This window comes from Tachyglossus aculeatus, chromosome X2, assembly GCF_015852505.1.
Source record: "Tachyglossus aculeatus isolate mTacAcu1 chromosome X2, mTacAcu1.pri, whole genome shotgun sequence".
Lineage (NCBI taxonomy): Eukaryota > Metazoa > Chordata > Mammalia > Monotremata > Tachyglossidae > Tachyglossus > Tachyglossus aculeatus.
This window is the reverse complement of record NC_052100.1, coordinates 25,066,288-25,083,341: the sequence shown is the minus strand read 5'-3', so window position 1 is coordinate 25,083,341 and position 17,054 is coordinate 25,066,288.

Genomic DNA, 17,054 nt, shown 5'->3' with positions numbered 1-17,054 from the left:
CACACACACACACACACACACACACACACACACACACACGGAGACGTGTACAATTTACAACCTGACTTTTGATAAACTATCATCTTTAAAGTGTTCACTTCACCATGCCCCTCTTGCATTCTTTAAAGCAGGAAGTGATCAAATGTGAAATTTTCAATTACTTGAAATAGTTGTTGCTCTCTTTTCATTCCCCCCAAAAATGCTAAAAAAAGAAAAAGGAAGAAATTATTTGGTCTTAGAATCATTTATCTGATTGGCATGGAGTTAGAGTTTATTATACATTTGTCAATATTATAATTTTCACTTGGGGGTTTCAGCTGTCCTTTTTTTGGCCAGGAGATTTTTTTCCCCAAAATGACAGACTTTCTTATTTTGAATTATTTTAAATCTTATTAGATAGAATGTGAGATTCCCGTCATGTAGAAATGCTTTATGGTTTCTGTCTAAACCGAATCAAAATCAAAGTCAGGAAGTCATGTAGTGTGGCCAGTAGAAGCCAATGTCTAATCCAGTACATGCCTGTTGTGTGATCCTGGGCAAGTCATTAACTTCTCTGTGCCTCAGTTGCCTCAACTGCAACACTGGGATTCAATTTACCTGGTCTCCCTCCTACTTGTCTGTGAGTCCCCTGTGGGACAGGGACTATAGCTGGCCTGATTAATTTGTATCTACCCTAGTTCTTAGAACAGTGTTTGACACATGATAAGTGCTTAACAAATACAATTTTTAAAAAAATCTGGTGTGCAATATGGATGAGGTTTCCCATGATCAGGGATAATTTCAATTTAATGTCCTTAAAATAGGCATTTGTACATGCAATTGTTGATCCAGTGGTAACATTCAAATTAAAAAGTTTTATCCTAACTAGTTAGGTGTCTGATATGCCATCCTCCCTGCAGGGGTGGGGGAGAATTGAAAAATGGATTAATGAACCACTGACAACTACAGTAGCTCCTATTATTTTGCAGTCGGGAATAGTATGAAGCCAGACAAACTGCTGAATTCTTTTCCTTCCCCCTGCCCACCCCCCCAAACACATGCTACCATCTCCCACATTTTTGAAAATGTGAAGCTTAAGACTATGTGCTTATTTGGAGAACTGATTAATAAGGCATCAGTGAAGAGAAGGTGTCCTCACCCGGTTTTGGAACCATCCAGATTCTGTTGCTCTAAAAAGCTTACTACTTTAGAACTCAGCTTGTTGATGAGAGAGCAAAATTATACCATGAATCAAACAATGAAAACCAGGGGATAGATTTTAGGCTTGCTTTTATGTACCAGGACGTGCTGTAATGTGTCATACAGTATTGAAGTCAGTAAATCTCTAGAAAGTCTCCAGATTCTCCCCATTTCCTCTCTCCTTTCAGTTTCTTCTCCTATCTCCTACTGTCCAGAACTAGATATAAGAAAAAGAAACAAGAAAGAAAAATGGAAGGATTAGAGGTGACCCATTTAGCCAGGGTTTTAAAATAATGTCCATAGAGGATATGGGAAAAAAAAAAAAATCAGGCAGAAGATGACAACTGTTTCATGCAATCGTTGAGCAGTTCTAATTAAACATTTTGTTTTCTAATGGACTAGATCTGAAGCAGGATTCTGAGGCAACCTAATTTGGCACAAATCCACAACAATCAATATCAATCTGCTGCCAAATATTATTAAATATCTCTTTGATATCCATTTACAATGAAGAAAATAATTTCACTGCCAAGGGATTGAAAATGTGTGAAAGACTCTCTGACAGTTTGCCTCACTCACTGTCGACAATCCAGCATCTGTGTGCCAAAGTCAGGAGACTAAGATGAAGAACATAATTAAGGAAACATATGAAGGCTAGCACAAGGTTTGAGATTAATTAGCTGCGCATCAATAATCTCATCAATATCCGATTAACAAATGACACATTGCCCAATGAAACATATTGATTCATGCACACTCCTCACTGTTAATAAATTGAAGCTGCTTTGCTAAATGAGAAAACTGACAAAATAATAGCCTGCTAATACTTCCCTGCTATTGTGATAAAAAACAGAAAATTAGCCTGAAGTATACAGTACTTAATTTAGCAACACTGTCACTCCACTTATAAAGTTTATTAATGAATGACAGAATCATTGAATTAATAATTAGTGTGGGGTATTAATTGAAGGATAAACACAAACAGGAAAATTATAATAGTACGTGGCAACCAGACTGGATGCTTTTATGAATGATTTTATTTAGGTAGAAGTGTTATTTTTTAAAACATTGGAAGCTTGAATACACCACAATAGCAATTTAGAATTCATATTAAAATGAGGAGGAGATGGCAACAGCGAAGCAGGTGCAAGGAAAATGTCAGATTTTATTCTAGGAAATTTCATAGAAGTCTTTGGGAAACTAAATTCTCTTTCTTTCAAATATCCCCAAACTCCTGTTTTTAAATATAAACATAAATATGTATATTTCTACCAGCCTTGCAAGTCATTTTCAAAGATCATTAGGCCCTCAAGTAGTCTATAAATCACCCCTGGAAAAACAAATCAAGCGCCTGTCCAGTTGATGGTAGGGTACTTCTTCCTCCTGCCTCCCCATGGATCTTCTACAGAGCTAGAGTAGAAATTCCCTGGCTAATGAGGAGCTGTCTGGAAAAATGATCCAAGACATTGTGTTGAGGTCCAGAACTCCCATGGTTTTCATACAGAATGGCTGTTGGGTGGACTGCATCAATTAGATCCAGGATCTGGATACACTGGATGTGAATCTAGGCAACACAGGGCAATCTCAGGGGACTTCTGGTTGGGAGCAGGGTTTCTTGACTCAAATCCAGCAAAAGGGAAGAATGTGTCCTTGGGTAATGAAGACAACTGCTCAGGGCTGCTCAGGTTTGACCCTAAGCTTCCTTTACCTCCCAACAGAGTTTAGCCAGTTTCAGGTGATGTGAGTCTCAAAATCCTGGCTTTAGTCCATGAAGGTTGTCCACAGAAATGAGATGAATTTGTTAAACCGATTCTTATCACAGGACTGCACGGCATTGCTCAATGCTGGGCAATGGAGAGATAGCAAAGAATTCTGCTTGAATCACGATGCATGAACAAAATCATCCTATGGGAATATCCAAAATGTGTCTTCTAAATTTCTGTTCCCATAAAATTCAACTCAGAGGGTCACCCAGATAAAGAGTACTTGTCCTGATTTATCCAACTTCTCTGTCTGTATTTTGCAACACTTTGCTCTATTCCTCACTTTTCCTGTGAAGATAGTGATTCCATTAAGAAGCTGTTTATAGTCTAGACAACTTGAAAGAATATTGTAGCAACTCAGGAAGAAGAGTATTCTCTGCTAGTGGAAGAGTTGTGAAAACAGTTCATGGACACGGACCCACAAAATATTATCCAAATAATTAAGATATTAAGAGCCTAATATGTGCTAAGCACTGGGGTAGTTACATGATAATCAGGTTGGACAAAGTTCCTGTTCCACATGGGGCTCACAGTCTAATAGGTAGGGTAGATATTTCACCCTCATTTTTCAGATGAGAAAACTGACGCACAGAGAGGTGATGTAAGGTCACCCAGCAGGCAAGTTGCAAAGCCTGAATCATATTCTAGGTGCTCTGATTTAAAAGCCCCATGATTTTTCCTCCTAGGTCACTCTGCTTCTCAGATTTCTCTTGCTTTCAGAGGGCTATTATAAGAAGCCCCTAGAAGAATGTCCTAATGAGGAGGAAAAAAATAATCTACCTCTCATCTCACCTTATATCTCATTTACCATGATCTCTCAGAGATCTACTCTAGGTTTTCTGTCACTTCTTTACTGAGATAGTTACTGGCCAAGACATATCAGGATGAATGTGAATGAATGAATAAATGAGTGACATTTACTGATTGTATCCGGTATTTGATTATTAAACTCTCATCTACTTTCCTTTGCTATGGCTTTTTCAACTTCTCCAGCCTCATTTCTAAATACTTTGTTTTCTCCCCTAGCTCTCCTAATTCACATGCATTTCAAGTCCGTTTATGTGTATCTTTCCGGTGTTGAGATATTTCTGAGCTTTTCTTCGAATTTCCAATCTTCTGTTATTCCCAAGTTTCCAGTAATATTGATCCTCTTTCTTTTTAAAGCACAAGAATGTAAGAATTTATCACTCTTTCAGAGAATGATAAATACCAGGTATTCGGGATCTAACTGTCCAAGAGCTGACTCCACAGAAATTCAACAAAGACCACATATCAGCATGACCTAGGGGAAAAAGCACAGGTCTGAGAGTCAGGAGACCTGGTTTCTAATTTCAGCTCTGCCACTTTCCTGTGTGTGACCTCAGACAAGTCACTTATCTGTCCCTCAGTTTTCTCATCTGTGAAAATGGGGATAAGATACCTTTTTCCCCTATGGGGCTGAGTGAGGGGAGAATAAAGGGAGCAAATACAAGCGCAAGGGTGATGCAAGAGGGAGTGGAAGAGGAAATGAGGACTTAGTCATGGAAGGCCTCTTGGAAGAGATATGCCTTCAATAAGGCTTTGGCATTGGGGAGAGTAATTGTCTGTCACATATGAAGAGGGAGGGCATTTCCAGCCAAAGATGATCAATCATATTTACTGAGCATGTACTGTTTGCAGAGCACTGCACTAAGCGCTTGGGAGATTACAATATAACAGAATAGCACCATCCTAGGACATAAGGAAACCTTTAAGATGTCCTTGGATAACACCGTAAGATCAAGTAATCCCAGTTGGGGTAATGACGTGAATAGCATGAGAGGCAGGGTTTCAGTATATGTATTCTACTGAGAGCTCACCTCCTCCAGGAGGCCTTCCCAGACTGAGCCCCCTCCTTCCTCTCCCCCTCGTCCCCTTCTCCATCCCCCGTCTTACCTCCTTCCCTTCCCCACAGCACCTGTATATATGTATATGTTTGTACATATTTATTACTCTATTTTACTTGTACATATCTATTCTATTTATTTTATTTTGTTAATATATTTGGTTTTGTTCTCTGTCTCCCCCTTCTAGACTGTGAGCCCACTGTTGGGTAGGGACTGTCTCTATATGTTGCCAACTTGTACTTCCCAAGTGCTTAGTACAGTGCTCTGCATACAGTAAGCACTCAATAAATACAATTGATTGATATTCTTCCTCTTAGTTGAACTGTGAGCCACATGTGGGACTTGCTAATCAGATATCTGCCTCAGCACTTAGTACAGTGCGTGGCACATAGTAGACACTTAAAACATTACTTCAAACATTATTATTGTCAACAGTGAATGGACACTTCTTGGATATGCTGTGTATCTGGAAATCACTGAGGATTAGGAAGAATGATAATGCAAGGCAGTTGAAGATGACCTGCTGGACCTGATATCCATCCATCAGGAAATTCATTCCTCTCAAAATATATGAGCATCCTCAAAAGTCTTTGAAATCATCATTCAGGAACTGCAATAAGGAAGAACCTACCCAAGAACACACAAATAATTATGAATTACCTTGTGGATTCAACATGTTGTAAACTGATAATTAAGCCTTAGGAACACTGAAGTTAAAAATAAGTATACTTTGAGAAGCAGCATGGCCTAGTGGATAGAGCACGGCCCTGGGAGTCAGAAGGACCTGGGTTCTAATCCCAGCTCCACTACTTATCTTCTGTGTGGCCTTAAGCAAATGATTTAACTTCTTCATGCCTCAGTTACCTCATCTATAAAATACGGATTAAGACTATGAGCTCCATGTGGGACAGGGACTATGTCCAACCTGATAACCTTGTATCTACTCCAGTGCTTAGAACAGTGCTTGGTACATAATAAGCACTTAATACCATCATTATTGTCACACACTTAGGAAGCCCTTCAAAACAAGGTGTTTATGGGCATCCGAACTTGATGTCACAGGATTCTGCTACCCTAGGCTGTATACTAGCTAATGATGCAGAGACAGAAAAAGCAGTTAAACAGAATCAAGAGCCTTCTGGCAGACTAACAGTGATTACAATGGGACATGAAGCTTCGTATCGAACCAAAGGTCTATAAGGCTCTTGTGGTGACCAACCTTCAATATGGGTCACAACCATTTTCTTGAGCAATTCCATCAGCATTACCTACAAACCACGTACAACATCACAAGGCTTAATCAGATGATCTAAAATGGGGTTCTGGAACACAGACAGCTCACAAGCATTGAGAAAAATGCTCACAGCAACTCTGCTTCAATAGGCAGCTCATATGAAAATGGATGATAGGATACCTAAGAAGTTACTCTATGGTAATAGCAATAGTATTCACTGAGTGTTTGCTGGATGCAAGGCACCCTAGAAATTGTTTGGGAAAGTACAATAGAAAAACAAGATATGACCTCTACCCTCTAGGAGCTTACTCTTTAATAGGGAAGATAGACATAAAGCAATTCTTAAAAATAGAGTCAGTTGAACAAATAATAGACTGGCCAGTTGATTAAGCCTATATCCCCAGATACTGACACTGGGTATCAATAAATACCAAAGTGAAAATGGTAAACATCAAGCTGGGAAGGAATAATTAGCTATTTAAAAACATAGGGAATCATGGTTTCAAACAATGGGATGTGACAGTATACTGTTGGTAGACCATATTCTATTACTTGTGGGTTCAAGACAGAACTTATATATATACTATTCAGTTTTTGTTTGCTAAGAAATGGAGAGTGAGACTCCAGTAAGCCAACTTTGGTAAAGTGACCAGGGATCTAGTCACTTAAGTTGAGAGGGAGCCAAAAGTAGGAAGGGCTATAGGGAGCCAGAGAGAAGGGAAATTGAGTAGAGAGAGGAAAGGAATAATTTGGCAGGGGGGAGTAGGGAGGGAAGGGAGAGGTGAAAGAGGATGGGGTGTGGGGGCTTGGTTCTGCTTTCAATTGCTACTGGGCCATGTTGTACATGCAGAACCAAACCCGAGAGGTTTTGTTATCAATGAGTAATGAGCCTATCACTTTGAATTATAGTCTTCCTGCTGCAAGTGTTCACTTCTCTTCTCCAGAACTTCACTCGGGAGGTGATCTTGGTGTTATATTTCCCAACTACCTTCTCCTGAAAATACTTTCCAAGTATCACAAAAAAAACCAAAACCTGAGCCTGAGACCTTGTCAAATCCGGACCAAATTTGTTCTGTCTTCATGCCACTCCTGTCAGAACAGGTCTTCTAAAAAAAGAAAAGAAATGTTTCCCTTAAATGATTCACCTGAGAAAAGACTGAAATTATGTAATCTGTTACAATGAATAAGAATTTGATGCCTGTTTTCCCTTCACAGGAACTACCTATTGCAATACAATCCAGTGTAGTTCCATTTCACTCTGCCTCGGGAAAAATATATGTTCATCCTAAACTTAGAATGACTGATTTTTAATGGATGATTAACGACCTCTGGTCAGAGTCCATTTTGTGCACTTTCTCTTTCATTTCTCAGTCTCTCTCTCTCTCCCCTTCCCCTTTTCTCTCTCAAGCTCTGTCTCTGTATCTGAGTCTCCTTTCATCTCTCTTTAATTAGTTCCGACTTCACTTTGTCATCCGTAATATTTGTTCTGACCATGTTACTGAGGCTTTTTTAAGGTTACGGATCACTATCTGTTGAGCCCCCCCCCTCGTATGGAGAGCTCAGTACCAGTTTTCAAGGGTGAGCAGGTCAGCTTTCCTCTATCTCTTGTGAGAACATTAGGGTGTGGAACCAGCTTGAATGGCCAGAAAAAAGATTTGCTTGATTTAAGGAAACTTTTCTGGACAGTGAGACTTTTTGAATGGATTGCTAAGAGAATCTGTGGAATCTCTCAAATGCTTTGAAACTAGGAAATATTCTATTTCACTGGGTTGGCTAAGCCAGAGCAGCACGAGAAACAGTGTGACCTAGTGGAAGGAGCACAGGACTGGATGTCAGGACACCTGGGTTCTATCTTCAACTCAGAATAATTATAATCACAGTTAGTATTTAACAAATATGATTATGTGCCAAGCTCTGCACTAAGTCCTGAGGTAGATACAAAATGATCAGATCCCATAGGGGCTTACAGTCTAAGTAGAAAGGAGAACAGTTTTGAATCTCCACTTATCAGATGACGGAACTGAGGGATAGAGACTAGCCCAAGGTTACACAGCATGTAAGTGGTGGAGCTGGAATTAGAACCCATAACACTTGTGTGCTGTGTGACCTTGGACAACTCACATAACTTCTCTGTGCCTCAGTTTCCTCATTTCTAAAATGGGGATTATATACCTATTCACCCTTCTGTTTTGATTGTGGGACAGGGGCTGTATCTGATCTGACTATCCTGTAGCTGCTCCAGTGCTTGGTACATAGCAAGTGTTTAACAAATACTATTATTATTATTATCATGAGCAGGGGGATGGACTAAATGGAAGAAATAACTAAATAATTTCTCCAGGTCCCTTAAACAATCTATTTTGGCTGTTTTTTTTTTAATCAAATGTCATTATTTTGAAGTCAACTGGTTTCGAAGCTGTGCCTTACCTATCCCAAAGATTTAGTTTCTGAAAAAAATTACATCTCTTTTCTAATTTTATTGAATACAGGCTGCCTTTTCTAAAATGCAATGAAATATGTGTTAAGGCCAGGTAGGAAGAAGTTCAACACTTCAGTTTATTCTCTTTGAAATCCAGTTAACTCTTAACCAACTTTGAATAGGTGGTCCATTTGTGAAATATTTTGAACTAAATTTTAAACATTCACCAGCAGAGAATCTACTTTCCCTAAGTTCTTCTTCCACACCAAAAAAATCTCTCAATCCAAAATAGTAGTCTCTACTGACCCAGGGGTGCCCTCTCTGTGTCACTCTGATTGCCCTGTCAACACCTCTCTCTCAGTGACTACCACCTCAAACCACCTCTCCTGTTGGCAGGTTTTTGATGCTTTGAATTATCTTCATAATTCTCTCTTCCACCTCGGGGGACTATTGAGAGTTGGCAGGTTGTTTTTTTTTGGCTGAGAAAGACCAGTCTCACTTTAGTAAAAAGTGAAATTCATAGTAATCCATGCAATCTATTATTTTAGGTGGCAAATCCTTTGTTATAGTCAACAGAATTATCACTCTCCTTTTTCTTTTATGGATATTTCTTCTGCTTGACTGTAGATGAGATCATACAGTTCACTGGGGAATCTCTGGGTCAAAGAGGCAATATAGGTTGAATTTGGACACTGAATAGTTACAGCTATTTACATGTAGGCATTGGTGAAAGTGAGATCTACATTTCAATAATTTCTTCATGGTATTTGTTAAGCACTTACTTGATGTCAGGCACTGTACTAAGCACTGGGGGAGATACAAGTTAATTAGGTTGGACATAAGGCTCACAATCTTAATCTCCATTTTACATATGAGGTAACAGGCACAGACAAATGAAATGATTTGCCCAAGGACATACAGCAGACAAGCAGTGGAGTCAGGATTAGAACCCAGGTCCTTCTGACTCTCAAGCCCATGCTATATCCACTAGGCCATGTTGCTTTTCTAGTAAAGAATTCATTAAAGAGGCCAAAATAGGAAATGAGAGATAATCCTTTGTCACGGATCCTTTTCCTTTTTTAAAATTATTTTACTATGTTACACGCAGCAAAACAATTCTTTGGTAAGTAATTTGTTTCACTGTTTCATTCAACAATTGACATAAACAAAATTATTCCTGCTGATTAATTTGCTTCCTGCTGCTTGGCCTAATGGGAAAAGCACAGAACTGGGAGTGAAGAGACTTAAGTTCTAGGTCCCACTCTGCTGTGCATCCTTCAGAGAGTCACTTACCTTCTCTGTGCCTCATTTTCCTCAAAGTAAAATAGAGATTAAATACTTGCTCTCCATCCCGCTTAAGACCGCGAGGCCTCTGTGGTACAGGGTCTGAGTTGGATCTGAGTATCTGTATCTACCCAACTCGGAACTTAGTCAGATACTAAGGAATACCATTAATATTTTTATTCTTTTCAGCAGAAGGAAACCATCCTAAGTCTGTGCACTGAGCTCTAGGCTTTCTGCGAGAACTTCTGGCAAAAGATATGAGCTGGAGGACAGAGCGCTTGCCAGGAGGGCAATTCAATACTTCTAGAACAGGGCCACAAGCAGGAGGACCAGAAATCTTAGGGTTCTTTGCACACAGATGGATGCCCTCGTTACAGAATACCAAATGTTCTTCAGCTTCTGGGTCATGATGGCAGGTTTGAACTTTAGTACAGAAGCAGCTAAACCAAGTCATTTGGGGCTCAAAGTGCAGCTTCTAAAGAACTCAGTCTTGCCAGTTGATAACTCCCATGGGTGACTCTTCTATCCTGATTCAGTCACCATTTTGAGCTTTGGAAAGTATATTTTTCTGTTTCCTCCCTTAAGTGACTTCTTAGATCATGAGCTCTTGCCGGAATCACTGTTCATCACTGTTCCCCCCAGCCCGGAGTCCTGCGTACAGTACTTTGCATAAATGGCTTGATTTGTAACTTCTTTACATAAAAATGCTTTCATGGCCCCCAAATGGAAATGCCTTTCAATGTCTTGAATGGCAAGAGTGAATGCTCTCCCTTAAAAAAAAAATTAAATGAAACAAACCCAACAAACCCTTCGCTCCGCAGGAAAAAGAAACTTTTTCCATCTTCCCTTTCTTGTCTTGGGTGTGGCCAGTTAGAGAAAGTTGATGTTTTATAGGCTGTGCATTTGATTTGGTGTCTCAGTTCTTACTTCCATCTGTCACTAAAGGCTTTTGTTCCTAGGCTGGAACACTAAAGGGTTTGTGTCAGCTTGTGATGCGTAAGAAAGAAACCTCAGGTAAATAATGAATGAAAAACCAGTTTTTTGCCATTGTCAACTTCAAAATCCATAATATGCTTAGTAGTTTATTGGCTCAGTGAAATATCTTAGTATGATAGGTAGGATAAATACATCCTCCATTTTTTATGAAATAACTGTGTAAATTCAATTGTTAGAAATCACTTAGACTAAATGCATAGGTGAATGGGCATGAATAATGAAAGAACTCTAAAATATTAGCAGCTTAGCCATATGGTTGATATTTTAGGCATTTAGCCAAAGTGGAACTTCCTATCAAATTACCTATTTGGCATAAACTTTCTCCTACTTTTACAAATTTAAATGCTAGCATTTTGTTTTAGAGAAGTAAGACTATTTAATTTTAATCATTGCAGGACATATGTTGGTAGCTAGAAATGTTCAAAATTAGAAAAACTTTTCTACTAAATTTGTGATGCCTTCTGAGCATCAGTAAAAAGAGACAAGTACCCAAAGAAGGAAGATCACTAGAGTATTGTAGTAATGTTCATCTACATGCTGAGAATGAAGGAAAAAAATCCTTTTAGGTTTTTAATGGAAATTAGAAACTTCTTTATAGTTTCTGACAGTAAAATAATAGATGTTGACAATATAGTCCCTTACTCCACCATATTACATTACTTTTTTAACCTTGTCCCTCAACAGAGCATACTTACATCTGTTATTTCTATTTATGTAGACATAGAATGCATTTTAAGTTCCCCTAGGGCAGAGACTGTGTCGTTTTTTCTTTTGTAAATTCCCTCAAGAAGATGTATCAGGAGAAAATAACAAGATTCAAGAAAGGGTTAGATAAGTTCACGGACAATAAGTCCCAAGTGAGTTATTAGGAGGAAAATTAGCAATGTTACACCCCTTCCCATGAAAGCGATGTCATGGGGGCACCAGTCGTGTCTTCCTCCAGTTCTTTGGTGACGTTTTCAGAGACGGACAGCCAATTGGGTGGTCCCTCTATTCAGGTACAAAAAGGCATCTTTTAAATGTTCTTAGGCTTACTGCACATTTCTTCACATCCTTGATGATCATGATATTGACTGAAGGTGTTAGCTAACTGCAAACTGTAAAATAGCATCCCTGAACAGATAACCAAAAATTGGCAAATTATTTAATCGTAGGGCTATTGGAAGAAGAAATGAAATCAAAGTTTAAATCTCTGAAATTAGTTATTAATTCCAGGTGGTAATATATTAATATGGGTTCAGCCTGGCACATATTTGGGAATGTCAGAAAGACAGTTCCCTCAAGCCTGAAAGATTGTTGTGGGCAGGGAATGTGTTTGTTTATATTCATTCATTCAATTCATTCATTCATTCATTCAATCGTATTTATTGAGCACTTACTGTGTGCAGAGCACTGTACTAAGCGCTTGGGAAGTACAAGTTGGCAACATATAGAGACGATCCCTACCCAACAGCGGGCTCACAGTCTAGAAGGGGGAGACAGACGACAAAACAAAACATATTAAGATAAAATAAATAGAATATGTAGAAATAAAGTAAATAAATAAATTGAGTAACAAATACGTTCAAACACGCATATACACACACACACACACACACACACACACACATGTACAGGTGGTGTGGGGAGGGGAAGGAGGTGAGGCGGGGGTATGGGGGGCTCATTCATTCATTCAATCATATTTATTGAGCGCTTACTGTGTGCAGAGCACTGGACTAAGTGCTGGGGAAGTCCAAGTTTGCAACATCATATTTATTGAGCACTTACTGTGTGCAGAGCACTGTACTAAGCACTTGGGAAGTACAAGTTGGCAACATATAGAGACAGTCCCTACCCAACAGCAGGCTCACAGTCTAGAAGGGGGAGACAGACAACAAAACAAAACATATTAACAAGATAAAATAGAATAAATATGTACAAATAAAAAAGAGTAATAAATACGTACAAACATATACACATATATACAGGTGCTGTGGGGAGGGGAAGGAGGTAAGGCAGGGGGATGGGGAGGAGGGGGAGAGGAAAGAGGGGGCTCAGACTGGGAAGGAGGAGCAGTCTCTTGGAGGAGGTGAGCTCTCAGTAGGGCTTTGAAGAGAGGAAGAGCGCTAGCTTGGCGGATGTGCAGAGGGAGGGCATTCCAGGCCAGGGGGAGGACGCGGGCCAGGGGTCGACGGCGGGACAGGCAAGAACAAGGCACAGTGAGGAGATTAGCAGCAGAGGAGCGGAGGGGGTGGGCTGGGCTGTAGAAGGAGAGAAGGGAGGTGAGGTAGGAGGGGGTGAGATGATGGACAGCCTTGAAGCCTTGAATATATTGTCATATTGTACTCTCCCAATTGCTTAATACAGTGCTCTGCACACGGTAAGCACTTGATACATATGATTGATTGATAGAAACCCAAAATAAAGTTGTGTCTCTTGCTGAAGGTTAGTGTGTAACCATCTCTAGTTTTCCAGGGATGATTGGTGGATAGTGTGTAACTATAGTGATTACATAAACCTCTCAATTACCTAGGGCACTTTTTGATGCACTGCAAATGTTGGCGGGGATGGTTTAGCTCGAGTCTTGAGGAGGACAGATAAGGAAGGAGGTGATTATCACGATAGTAGCATGTGCAGCCCTAGTTGTGTGCCCACTGGGGTCTTGAATGCTATGAAGGCATAGGTGGTCAGGGTGACTTGTGTGGCAAGGGACATGTATTCATTTGCTTTCATTCACAAGAGACCAATACCTTTTGCTTAACTTCTCTTTAAGGCCAGATAATTTTTACAAAAGTACGTTAATAAGAAGGCTTCTTACTTCTCTTTTGAAACTATTAGAAAACTGGATAACTGATATATATATATGCATTATCTGTTTATGTAAATTTAGACAGAATATACACTCTAGGAGAGCGACTAGGAAGGACAAGGCTACAACTTTCTGAAAAATAATTGAAAGAATTAATTTGAAGGACTCATGACTAGAGAAAAGTGACGCGTCCTCATATGGAATCTGGCATGGAGAGAGCTGACAGTTTTCTACAAGTTTACTAAGCAAGTCTAAAGCTGTGGATGAGAATGTGCACATTGTCACAATCCACAGAGACTGTAGGCTCTCATTGGACTGTAAACTTCTTGAGGACAGAAACCTTGTGTCTTGCTGTTGTACTCTCCCAAATGCTTGGTACAACATCTAATACTTGGTGGCTCAATAAATGCCAAAGGTAGACCAACTGACATAGGATTGAATTCAGTTGTACCGAGCCTTCAAAACTGGCTTGTTAGAAACTGGAGTATCATATACTGGCAGCTGGATGAGTGTTAATCTTGCCAAGCACCTGGGGTCTGGGACCTTGCTCCATTACTTAATTTTTCCAGTCACTTATTCCTGCTAAAATCAGAGGATGAAGCACATCTTTGCTGTCCTCTGAACAAACTGGTTCTCTACCTGATATTCTGCCTCATTTAAGGCCCAATTACACTCTTGGGGATTTAGAATAGAAGTCATAGTTTAAAATACTATTATAGAACTGTGAAAAATTAAATGCATGGTACGTTGACAATCAAATTCAAAGTGGTGATTCTTTGTGAAATGCAGCCCACTTTAAATTTTGGTGAGGCAAACACAACCCAGACATGAGGTTCTTATGGCTGATAGATTTTTCGGAGACAGTGTTACGGTGTTCTTAGGACAGGAAATAATTTTATCATTATTTCCATGGTTACATCATCAGATGGTATCAGTTGTCAAGTATGGTATTACTTAATATGTTTTAAGCTTCAAATTTCTCATTCTTACAGATCTGACCTGATCATTCCCAACCTTAACTTCCTTGATTTTTTTCCTTATTTACTGTTCCTTCAACTGTTCCAAACCCTGACCTGTTTTTTGCTGCCTTCTGACCCTTCTCTTCTCCACTCGAATGGACCTATTGTGGACTGCTTCTCCAGAAAATCGCTGTTTGAACCATTAGCAACTAAATATGTAACGACCAGTGTGTTGGTACTTTATCATTGCAAATTTTAATAATAATAATCATTGGGGGTTTTGTTAAGCATGTAATTTGTGCCAAGCACCGCTGGGCTGGATACAAAATAATCAGCTCAGACATAATCCTCATCTCATAATGGGGGCTCACAGTCTAGGTAAGGAGGAGAACATGTTTTTAGGCCCCATTCTACAGATGTGGAAACAAAGGCATAGAGAATTTACGTGATATGAAGTTCAATTTGAGACTCCTCACACCTACAACCTCAAGGCCTCAAAGGGATGTTGTAATATTTACTTAGTTCCCCACTCCGGTTAGGAAGTGCATTTTAAAATGATGAACAAAATCTTCAGCTAGTCAACATATAGGAGACCAGAAATGAAAAAAAACTACTCATGAGAACAAAGGCAAATGTGCTCCCAACCCTAGGTGCAATAGAACCCTAGAATTGGGTTAATGCTCTGAGTGACAGGCATCTTCCTAACCAGGGAAAGTCTGTTGAGACATCATTGTTAGCTTCTGTCCATATGCCTATCACTAAACACCTGCTGCTTGTCTGATAAAGCTTGACATTAACTCCCATCTTTCTTCTATGGTGTAGTGTGGTTGAGGAAAAATATTTCTTCCTTAACATCTGTCAACTGCTGATTTCTCCAATGAGATCGGAATCCCGGGAGTCAGCATAGGACTTGATCCGTGAATGAATTCATGAGCTTGTTCAAATGTGTTCCCAGAAGACAAACCCAAATTAACTTGTAGGCATCTTATTTTCCTGACCTTATCGCATTTGGATGTTAGTCACAAATAGCACCTCTACCTCCCAATCCTCCCAGGAAAAAAAAATGCTGGAAAAATGTAATCTAAACTTTTTGCTTCTTCAACAAACAATCCCCATTCCTAACTCACAGAGATTATGCTTGCTCTTTATTCCTTTCAAGATAAAATGGAATAGAGAATATTATTTTGGAGGAGACCTTCTACCATCAATGGCTCAGAAAAAAAAAACTCGGGCTGAAGAGGTCCCTCAGGATGACAAGGACACTTGCACACTGGTTGAATGTGCCAAGAACCTGCCCATCAATGAAACCCAAATGTCACTGTTCCCATAGAAACTGCAGCAGGGATACAGTTTCAAGAGGCAAGGAGTGCCAGGATCTGAGAGACAGAGGTAGGGTTTTCCAAGAATTCTAAAGATTCGAATTGAATTTTGGCTGTGTTGAGGAATTTTCAAGGCCAGTTTTGAACCTGTATATTGGTAAAATTATTGAGACTAAGATTTATCTTTCTTTTCTGGACTGCTCAGAGGCCATAATTACCTCAGAGGTTTAAAGTGGGATTTTGATGCACTAGATCTTGATGGAGGTGCTGTTTTAAAGGCTTCAAAGATGAGAAACACAACACCCAATACTAAAGTAAAATGGAAAGATGTCAGTCATTTGTCTATTAAGTAGAGAAAGCAAATTAATTTTTAAAATACACAGCTTAATTTGCCTGTTCCCAGGAGCAGGGATCTTGTTTGTGTTAGATTTCACACAGTGACACAATTTTTCCCTTTCTTCCTATTGTCTCTCTGGCTTCCATCATCTCAGTGGAATACAGTGAATGAATTCAAGGTGGACAAAACAAGAGAAGAAAGAAATTTGACACTCAGGTACTGTTGGTAGCTTTTTTTAACCAATATGAAATGCTTCCCTAAAATCTATATTCTGTGGTGAAATAGCAAATGAAATGGTGATCTCTTTTGGCTTTGGCAGGGGTGATGGATTTTTCCACCTTTCAGAGAGGGAACTCAAAATAAGTAGTTTCTGATGGGTCTCTGTTTCAGTATTGAGCCCTCTGAAGTATTCAGTACTTCAATAAGGCAATTACCTTACATACTATTAAAGTCCTAGAGAAGTCTGGCTCCATTCCTCCAAATAAACTTGCTTTATGTATTTGTTAAGCATGATGCTTTGCACATAGTAAGTGCTTAATAAATGCTATTATTATTATTATGAATGGGAAAAGGTATCAGCGATTGGTAACAGGCTGTGGACTGCTGCCAAAGAGGACACTGTACAGGGTCAGAGCACTAGGTAAATCTCTAGGCCTAAATTCGACTAAAATGTTGGTCGATAATCTCCTTGGCAGTATTGATTACTTAAGGTGTTTTTGGAGTAAATCAGACATTGTGTGATTCTGCATGATTACACACAATTCACCCAAAATGGCCCTCTGTGGCAGAGCCTCCAGAAGTGGACACAGGAGTTGGATTTCCTGCTACGGGTCGACTTTATCACTGTAAACCTCTTCCATCAGACCCTGTGTGTTCAGATCAAATCTCACCTCTCACTGACACTGGCCTGA